Below are 10808 nucleotides of genomic sequence, written 5' to 3'. Positions count from 1 at the left end.
CGCACTGAAGCACGCATCCTGCCGAGCATGGTGAAGACTACGATCAGAGTAGCGCTCGTATTGTTGTTGTTCGGCCATCACGCCTGCAGCCATCTCTCTGTGTATATTTTCTAAATACACTTTACTATCCCTTTCGTCTACTGTCAGTCCTGTGGCATTTAGGTGGGAGGTAAGAGGTACCCACAAGGTACAAGGGAACTGCACACCGGCTAACACTTGGCTGTCTCCACGATGGCGGAAAGCAGGTCGGCGCCCACCGAGGCGACTGCAACGACAATGGTCGTCCTGGCTCAGCTAAAAGGCCCAAGCACATACTTGGGACTGACAACGTCGACATCGAGGACTGGCTACCACTGTATGAGCGTGCAAGTAAGAATTAACAATCACTGGGATGAGACGATCATGTTCACAAACATATTCATCATCATCAGCCTGGTTAAGCCCACTGCAGGGCAAACGCCTCTCCCATACTTCTCCAACTACCCTGGTCATTTACTAATTATGGCCATGCTGTCCCTGCAAACTTCTTAATCTCATCCGCCCACCTAGCTTTCTGCCGCGTCCTGCTACGCTTCCCTTCCCTTGGAATCCAGTCCGTAAACCGCAATGACCATCGGTTATCGTCCTTAATCATTACATGTCCTGCCCATGGCCATTTCTTTTTCTTGATTTCAACTAAGATGTCATTAATTGCGTTTGTTGCCTCACCCAATCTGCTCTTTTTTATGCGAAACATACTAGCCGCACAACCACGCTCTTCCTTGCTGCGCCGCGCGCGGCCGCGTAGCTACCATATGACGTCATAACAGCTGAAAAGCGGACGCTTAAGCTACGCCTTCAAGAGTGGAACGTGACAGCGTTCCCGTCGACCCGCCAAGGGGTGTGAGACAATGGACTACGGCGCAGCGACTACGCGCCCAGCATCGGACGCGGTGAGCGTCGAGCAACGCAGCGTTCGGCGCGACAACGAAATGTGCGCCTGAGCAAGCGACGCATGCCTGAGCCGACGCCGACGACACCGGCTTTTCTGCGACACGAGCTCCTTAACGCTGTCGCGTTAAAATAAAGGCTAGTATGCTTCGCATCCTGGGCTTAACCTTAGCTAAGCCACAGCCATTTTTTTATCTATTAACGTTACATCTATCATTCTTCTTTCCATAGCTCGTTGCGTCGTGCTCAATTTAAGTAGAACCCTTTTCGTAAGTCTCCACGTTTCTGCCCCGTACGTGAGTACTGGCAAGACACAGCTGTTATAAACTTTTCCCTTGAGGGATAATGGCAACCTGTTGTTCATGGTCTGAGAATGCCTGCCAAATGAAATCCAGCCCACTCTTATTCTTCTGATTATTTCAGTCTCATGATCCGGATCCGCGGTCACTACCTGTCCGAAGTAGATGTATTCCCTAACCACTTCCAGTGCCTCGCTACCTATCGTAAACTGTAAACTGCTGTTCTCTTTCGAGACTGTTAAACATTAGTTTTCTGCAGATGAATTTTAGACCCACCCTTCTGCTTTTCTCCACGTCAGTGAGCATGCATTGCAATTGGTCCCCTGTGTTACTAAGCAAGACAATATAATCAGTGAATCCCAAGTTACTAAGGTATTCTCCATTAACTCTTACCCCTACTTCTTCCCAATCCAGGTCTCTGAATACCTTCTGTAAACACGCTGTGAATAGCATTAGAGAGATCGTATCTCCCTGCCTGACGCCTTTCTTTATTTGGATTTTGTTGCAATCTTTATGGAGGACTACGGTGGCTGTGGAGCCGCTATAGATATCTTTCAGTATTTTACATACGGCTCGTCTACACCCTGATACCGTAATGCCTCCATGACTGCTGAGGTTTCGAATTAATCAAACGCTTTCTAGTAATCAATGAAAGCTATATATAAGGGTTGGTTATATTCCGCACATTTCTCTATCACCCGATTGATAGCGTAAATATGCTCTATTGTTCAGCAGCCATTACGGAATCCTACCTGGTCCTTTGGTTGACAGAAGTCTAATGCGTTCCTGATTTTATTTGCGATTACCTTAGGAAATACTTTGTAGGCAACGGACAGCAAGCTGATCGGTCTATAATTTTTCAAGTCTTTGGCGTCCCCTTTTCCTTATGGATTAAGATTATGTTAGCGTTCTTCCAAGATTTCGGTACGCTCGAGGTCATGAGGCATTGCGTATATCGGGTGGCAAATTTTTCTATAACAATCTACCCACCATCCTTCAACAAATCTGCTGTTACCTGATCCTCCCTAGCTGCCTTCCCCCTTTGTATAGCTCCCTAGGCTTTCTTTACTTCTTCCGCCGTTACTTGTGGGATTTCAAATTCCTCTAGACTATTCTATATTCCATTATCGTCGTGGGTCCCACTGGTAGTGTATAAGTCTCTATAGAACTCATCCGCCACTTGAACTATCTGATCCATATTAGTAATGATATGCCGGCTTTGTCTCTTAACGCGTGCATCTGATTCTTGCCTGTTCCTAGTTTCTTCTTCACTGCTTTTAGGCTTCCTCCTTTCCTGAGAGCATGTTCAATTCTATCCATATTAATACTTCCTTATGTCAGCTGTCTTACACTTGCTGATCAACTTGGAAAGTTCTGCCAGTTATATTCTAGCTGTAGGGCTAGAGGCTTTCATACATTGGCGTTTCTTGATCAGATATTTCGTCTCCTGTGATAGCTTACTGGTATCCTGTCTAACGCAGTCACCACCGACTTCCACTACACACTCCTTAATGATGCCCATAAGATTGTCGTTCATTGCTTAGAAACTAAGGTCCTCTTCCTGAGTTAAAGCCGAATACCTGTTCTGTAGCTTGATCCGGAATTCCTCTAGTTTCCCTCTGACCGCTAACTCATTGATCGGCTTCTTATGTACAAGTGACATCCTTTCGCTCCTCAAGTCTAGGATAATTCGAGTGCTTACCATGCTATGTTCACTGGAGCGCACCTTACCGAGCACACGTCCACATCTTGTATGATGACAGGGTTAGCGCTGAGTATAAGGTCTATTTCATTTCTAGTCTCGCCATTCGGGCTCCTCCACGTCCACTTTCGGCTATCCCGCTTGCGGAAGAAGGTATTCATTATCCGCATATTATTCTGTTCTGCAAACTCTACTTATAACTCTCCCCTGCTACTCCTAGAGCATATGCCATATTGCCCCACTGACTTGTCTCCAGCCTGCTTCTTGCCTGCCCTGGCATTGAAGTCGCCCATCAGTATAGTGTATTTTGTTTCGACTTTACCCATCGCCGATACCACGTCTTCATAGATCCTTTCGACTTCCTGGTCATCGTGACTGGATGTAGCGGCGTAGACCTGTACGACCTTCAATTTGTACCTCTTATTAAGTTTCACAAGACCTGCCACTCTCTCATTAATGCTATATAATTCCTGTATGTTACCAGCTATATCCTTATTAATCAGGGATCCGACTCGTAGTTCTCGTGTCTCCGCTTAGCCCCGGTAGCACAGGACGTGCCGGCATTTTAGCACTGCATATGCTTCTCTTGTCCTCCTAACTTCAATGAGCAGGTTCAGCGGTGGCGTAGAGGTAGAGCATCCGCCTCGCGTGCAAGAGGACCGTGGTTCGAACCCCGGTGCCGCGCAATTTTCCACCGGATTAAAAAAAAAGAAAAATACGCGTGTTGACCAAATGGCATAAACAGGCCTGGAGTGCGGCCTGATCCCGGTGACCAGAACCGGTAACGCACTCCCTCACCAGAGCAGGACTGGCCACCCTGGTGCAGTACTTGGCCACAACCTCCTATATGAATACAACAATCAAACCCCGGCCCTCCGTCCCCAGCAGCTGTGAAGTAACTGACCACGGCGGCGGTCAGACCTTTGACGCAGTAGAGGGTGCTAGGAATCCCTGGGTCCGGATAGGCCGTCATTGGAATCGCAATCTGGCAACGTTTAACGCTAGAACTCATCAGCATGGGCGTAACCAGAATGATGATGATGTACGTTATCTAGTGACGCGAGTCTAGCCGTGGTATTGGAGGAATTAGAAGGCAGTAAACGGGATATAATAGGTTTGAGAATAACGAAGACGAAATCGGGAGTTGGGCTGCATGCAAGGAAAAGATGCGTTCCCTGTTCAGCAAGTCTGCAGGTAGAAAGGTAGCAGCAAAGAAGGAGCTGGCACGTCGTGCGCAGACAGCAACAGAGTCATACCTGACTTATATACAGCACGTGCTTGCCCTTTGCCGCAAAGCCGACAGCGGCATAACGGAGTCTGGGAATGTGGGCCACGTGTTAAAGGGCATAGCAAGTAATGCCTGCAATCTGCTAATCTGCAAAGACTGTGACACCGCCGATGCCATCATCCAAATGTGCAACCTATTCGAGGCCGCCAAAAGTCGACGCATTGCCCATCAGTTCGCTCGACTTTTGCTGCAGCAACATGGTCGCGCGAAGACGTACCTTAGCCGTCGTTGCCGCTCACCCTCGAACACGTGAAGATCATCCGGCGGGAACTTGACGTTGTCACTCCTACGTGCGGCCGTACCTATGAACATAGCTCCGAGATGGTGCCACTAGTTCAAGCTGTTGTCCTCGGGAGTTTTCCAATGCTGGATTGGACTCTGTGTGCACCGCAGCTCCTTACCAGCCGATAGACCGCCTTTCCTCACTTTCGCACGCCCAACGTCAAAGGCCGCCGTTCCGTACTCGCAATCCAGCCGAGTGGAGGACTGCTGACGACCGTCCCATTTGCTGCAACTGCCGTCGTATTGGACATGTAGCCCGCCATTGTAACAGCCGGCGGTATCGGTATGAGACACCCTATGGATACAAGCGTCGTCTCGACATCGATCATGGCCGATTTCAGCCCTACCGCGAGCTTCCCCAAACAACCGACGACGACGCTCCCTCGATGCGGTATCGTCGTTCACCATCCTCACGTGGTCAGTGGTCCAGATCACCGTTGTCTCGTCGCCAATCATCTCGCTTGCCCCAATTCCGCCGCCCTACGTTGCCGATTGAACGACTCCCTCGGAAAAACTAGACGATGCAGCTCCCAGAGGTGATGCTGCATCGACAACTCGCCAGTCAAATCCTCTTAGTACACTACAGACGAGAAGGAACCTGATAGACGTTAAACTGGATGACGCACATGTTGCTCTAGTGGATACTGGGGCTCAGATATCAGTGATGAATTCGGAGCTTCGTCGCCGCCTTAAGAAGATCCTAACACCACTAAAAGTATCGTTCGTTCGTGTTGACGATGGTGGAACGTTTGCCGACATCGTTAAATGTAACAAATGGAGTACCGCAAGGAGCAGTATTAGGTCCTACCTTGTTTTTGTTGCACATCAATGACCTAGCTCAGATTGACAACAGCCTTGATATAGTAATCTTTGCGGACGATACTAACGTATTTTTTACTTCACGGACGAAACGTGAACTTCAAAAAAAAGTTCAGCACAACATTCATCTGGGCTAGATGGTGCATACTTGAATTACGAAGGAACAGCTTCGACTAAGACGATCACGAGAGGGAGAACGACGCAGGACAAGCGCCAACTTCATCTATCTTTATTCACCGATAAATCAGCAAATATAGGGAAAATCACAAAGATGCGCACAAGGACCATAATGCATCATCTGCCAAATCGTTCAAGATACGAAATTTCGCTTTTGAAGAGGATGACGGAAGTATGACTAACAAAGTTTTTTCCACCCATCTTTATATGGAATGCTTCCAAAACCTCACGTGCCTTTGTATTTCTGCTTCTGCCAAGAATCTTTATCTCTCGGAGCCGTGGTTCACACTTCTTGCAGTAGAGACATTGTTTCCGTGGCGAATGTTGTGCCACTTAGCCACACGTAGTGCAAGTTGCGCAAGGTTGCGAAAGATGCGCACCTCCTTTGCGTGCGCATCTTTCGCAACCTTGCGCTGAACAGGTGCAATCGAACATGTTCAGCTGCATGTTCATTCACGCATCTACCCGTTGGGCCCACGTAGATTTTCCCACAGGTCAAAGGTATTTTATATACCACACCGGTGCAGCAATCTACAAACTGCTTTCCATGTTTTTTGGTGCAGCTGCTCCTCGTACCCTCGCTCTCGCCGCGGGCGCAGAGCTGTGCTTGTTTCCAAGGAGCCGAAAACACGATTGGGTCACCGTGTCTGTTTCCCACCTCTTTCATATTGTGGGCTATCTTATATGCACATACAGAACCATTTCCGGCTTCGCAGCTTGTTTTTCTTGTGCGCATGGTTTCTCGACCATGGCACCTTTGATTTTCTGCAAGATCGCTTCAACCACTGATGTGATAACCGTGCTTGGGAACCTCGCCGAAACCAACCTGTCAACTTGCTTGTCAAAACTCGCACGCATTACATGACGACACGATTTCACGAGAGCAGACTCAAGACAAAGTTTAGCAATGGAGCGTTTTACAGTTTTTGAATGAGCCGACGCATAAGTAAGAAGCTCCTTTTGTGCTCGAGGCGCGTACTGCCAATATACATGCTCTTCACCCAAGGTAATGTGAATGTCTAAAAACTGCAATTGCCCCTGCAAGAGTAGTTAATGCGTAAATACCAAGCCGCGCCCCTTCTCTTTAAAACTGTCTAGGGCAGTGGTTACACAATCTGTGTAAGTCAAAACGTTCAGTTTATAAAAAACTATAAAAAACCGTCCGCATACCTGAACGCTTTTAGTACACCATTTCCTGTTAAAATTGGCTCCAAGGCGCTGTCAATACACGCTAAGAAAATGTTAGTGAGCACCGGAGCTACGGAGGATCCGATACAAATCCCTTGTCTTTGTCTATGAAACTTGTTTTCACAAGAGAGAAACGTCACACCCAGGTAAAATTCTAGCATTCTCATAAAATTATCTATTGACACGCCAGAGGAGTTTTGGAACTCTACTGCACCGCTACTTTCTATAGCATCTCTGACAGAAGTAAATAAGGCATCGTGGGGCACAGAGTAAACAAGTCTTCAACATCTACTGGAAGCACATAACCAATGGAAGTACTTTTCTCAAGAAACCTAACAACATCTTTTGAACTCCTTGTGGCGTACGGATCTTGAACTTTAATGGAACAAAGGTGCTTTTGGAGAAACTTGCTTAACACAATCTGCCAAGTTCCATTTTCATTGACCACTGTTCTGAATGGCACGGACAGTTTGTGCGTTTTCGCCGTAAAGAACGCCGAAAGGGCATTGCTTTTGCTATTACCAATACCATTGGCCAGCCTGCTCAGATCTAATTCTTTGCACATCGCAGCCGCCTTGCCTTTCACTCGCGCCGCACTGGCTTTCAGAGGGATGAAGTTCTTCGCAATTGCTTCGCCTTCTCTTTTTTGAAACTGTTCCTCGGTCAGCACCACAATGGTTTGGCAGATGATGCATTGTGGTACTTGTGCGCGTGTTTGTGATTTTCCTTATATTTGCTGATTTTTCGGTGAATAAATATAGATGAAGTTGGTGCTTGTCCTGTGTCGTTCTCCCTCTTGTTATCCTCTTAGTTGGCGCTGTTCCTTCCTTATTCAAGAAAAGACTAATCATTCTCTAAAAACGCTATCGGTATGGCTAAATGTTAATTGTCTACCATTAAATGCCTCTAAAACCAAACAGATCATTTTTCTCCTCCAAATAAATGCGACCAACACATCATGCATATTACGTATGGAACCGAGAGTATTTAGCAAAGACCTGAGCGACAATTCCTAGGCGTTCGGTTCCAAGAGTCTTTAGCATGTTCATGTCATGTGAACCATTTGGTAGTCAATACAGCTCAATCAATAGCATGCATTAGAAAGCTTTCTACATTAATGCCTGTTCGGCAAAAAAAAAACTATTTATTACACTACAGTATATTCAAAAACTGCCTACTCTTCCCTAGTATTGGGTACCACCACTCAGCGCAACTATAATAGATTAACGGTGCTACAAAAGCGCGTGCTACGTATTTTTCAAAATTATGCAAGAGATATCGGTGACTTACGTACCAGGGAGTTATTTGTCAAACGCGACATGTCGTCCAATCAAGTTTACCTTTATAAATTAGTGCAACATATACACGCCACGAATATATACATACATATTGGTATGGAAGTTGAGCATCAGTACGGGTTTAGGGAGCATAGGAGGAGGCTTCCGAAGATGAGGACAAATTACGGGAAACGATTGTTAACATATTAAGCTATACATATTCTAAATAAACAGAAAGACGTAATAAATTGGGCAGATAGCCCTAGTAAACATAAAAGAATGTACAAAAGATTTCTTGTCACAACAACATGTGTATTGTAGACTGTGTTACATTAGTTTCTACTTTATCCATAGCATTTCTGAATTTTAATTTTGTTTTTGTTTTGTACGCACAGTGCACTGGTACATAATCGTTCTCTACAAATCTGTGACATGATAAAAACGCCTACTAGCTATATAACACATGAATCCTGTGTCGCCTTTTTTGTATGTATATCTATCTGCGTGATCTGTGTACCTCATACTTATCTGATGTATTATAAGTCACTTTTTTTCCTTCTTCTGCTGTACATTGAGTGCAACTGCAATTTTCATATAATGTGCACCTTATTGTATACGTTATTGTACGCATAAATGCTGCATGAACTAAGCGGGGGCAGGGGCCTAGTAAGGCTGTTTCAGCTTTAGTCTCTGTCTCCGCAGGCAATGCTCTGAAAATAAAGTGATTTTGATTTGATTTGCTAGGGATGTGCTCCGCTCGAATAAGTGTTGCGGACCGATCCACAAGCGTACTACTTGCCGTGCTAGGGAAATGCTCCCATGTGCTCATCCTTGCCATGGATTTTCGGTCTGCCCATTCTGCTCTTATGCGCCAACAACGTCGCTTTCCTCACATCCTTATTAGAGTTACGGATAATCGAACGTCTGTACCCATATTGACCTTTAGCTTGTGCACGCAACTTATCCCTGGCGGCACGACTCTCTTCTATCGATGAGTGCGCCGTTTCTCCATTCGTCGCCGACGCTCCTTTGTCCACTGCCCTTTTCCCTTCCTCGCACGATCTCGTCGACGGTGATATGGACAAGATGATAGCGTCTGACCTTCCTCTGCATTTTTTGCGCTCGTTATAGACCCCGAACAGCACCAGAATCTTTCTGCGATGATTTACCAGTGTTCTAAATAATCTAACTGTTCTGTATCCTACGTCATCTTTTTTTTTACTCTGGGGGACCTTTAATTTTTCAAATATTTTGTGGAGAAGTGATTTGGTGTTCAGTACCCTGGCAATAAGCTCATCCGAGGATGCACAATTTCTGAATATCTGTTCAGACATGTCACAGTTAGTACATAAACCCACTCGTACAACTTCCACATCATCTAACATCCTAGACCTCATTTGAACTACTGTGACTGACTGTTTCAGAACTGATTTACCTCCAGGGCGTAAGTAATCACTTTATTATTAATTTCACGTTCAAAATGCATGTATCCTCCAAGGGGCGATCTAAAATTATTGTTGACTATAATCGCGCTGACATACCCTCAATTACCGGTGAACTGGAAACGTTTACCAGCGACTACCTTACTAAATTTAATGAAGGCGCTGTCGAAGAAAACTGGCAGCTCTATAAAAATAAATTGCTCCACCTAATTAACCGGCATATACTTTGAAAGCAGATTCCTTATAACTCACGCTCACCTCGAAAAAAAAAAGTATTTTCCGTCGTGCCAAACAAACTAATCTTGCCGATCGCTGGGACGCTTACCACCGTAAAGAAGTCGAGTACATTTATTCTGCTAACAATGCTAAAAAAACCTATTTTAATGTCAAACTGTTTTGCCTCTTGCTAACTAACCCACGCGAATTCTGGAGCATTGCTGGCGACAAGAAAGCTGACTCTGTTCATTTATTTCATGTTGATGGCTGTGATGTTGACAAAAACCAGCATTGCACTGGTGCAAGTGCTTACCTCATTTTCTTCTGATAATAACCTTGCTGATTTACCGAATATTCCTAATTCCTTGTTTTGGGCAATAGATCGCATTTTCATGCATTGGGTTGATATTAACCGTTTGATTGATAATCAAAAGATCTCATCTTTTGCATATCCTGATCTTGTTAACTCAAAAATGTTAAAATGTACGGCATTATTTTCATCTATTATTCCATCTAAACTGTTTACTCAGTCAGTACAGTGCTCATCGCTTCCTACAGACTGGAAAATGGTGAAGGTGGTTCCAGTCCATAAATCAGGTAACGCAGATTGTGCCGAGAACTACTGACCCATCTCATTGACTAGCATTCCATACAAACTCTTAGAACACATAATATATTCTTACCTCATGAATTTTCTGGAAAGCAACTCGTTCTTCCATCCATCTCAACACGGTTTTAGAAAAGCTTTTTCATGCGATACTCAATTTTGTTGGGTGCCAGAGAGTGTGAATAGAGGCGAGTGCGAGTGAGTGCGAACGGAGGTGAGTGTGAGTTCGAGTGAGTGCCAGTGAGTGTGAGTGGAGGTGAGTATGAGCGTTGAGTGAGTGCCAGTGAGTAAGAATGGACGTGAGTGCCAGACAGTGCCAGTCAGTGTGAGTAGAGGTGAGTGCGAGCATGGATGGGCGCTTGTGAGTATAAGTGGAGGTGAGCGTGAATGTGAGTGAGTGCGGGCCCTGGAAAAATTATGGTGAGTGAGTATTCTCCCACACTGCTGACCTATGTTGATAAAAGATTTAGCATCCTCTGAGGGCTCATTCTAGTGTTTGATAGGAATAAGAAGCAGGGAGTAAAAAAAGTCATTAGTTGACGCATGTGCAGGCTGCATTTTAAAGGAATGATCTAGTCGCA

General features: G+C 45.5%; 1 protein-coding gene across 1 annotated transcript in view; it reads left to right on the top strand.

Moving 5' to 3' along the window:
* Positions 1–244: 244 nt before the first annotated feature.
* LOC135905175 (uncharacterized) overlaps positions 245–10808 on the top strand; it is a 74011-nt gene continuing 63447 nt past the window's right edge. The window contains exon 1 of the mRNA XM_070536243.1: positions 245–369. The gene's annotated coding sequence lies outside the window, so the exon portion shown is untranslated. The remainder of the gene's footprint in view (positions 370–10808) is intronic.

The sequence above is a fragment of the Dermacentor albipictus genome, chromosome 3 (assembly GCF_038994185.2).
Source record: "Dermacentor albipictus isolate Rhodes 1998 colony chromosome 3, USDA_Dalb.pri_finalv2, whole genome shotgun sequence".
Taxonomy (NCBI): Eukaryota; Metazoa; Arthropoda; class Arachnida; order Ixodida; family Ixodidae; genus Dermacentor; species Dermacentor albipictus.
Note: the sequence above shows the minus strand (reverse complement) of the source record. Positions and strands in the feature narration are given on the sequence as shown.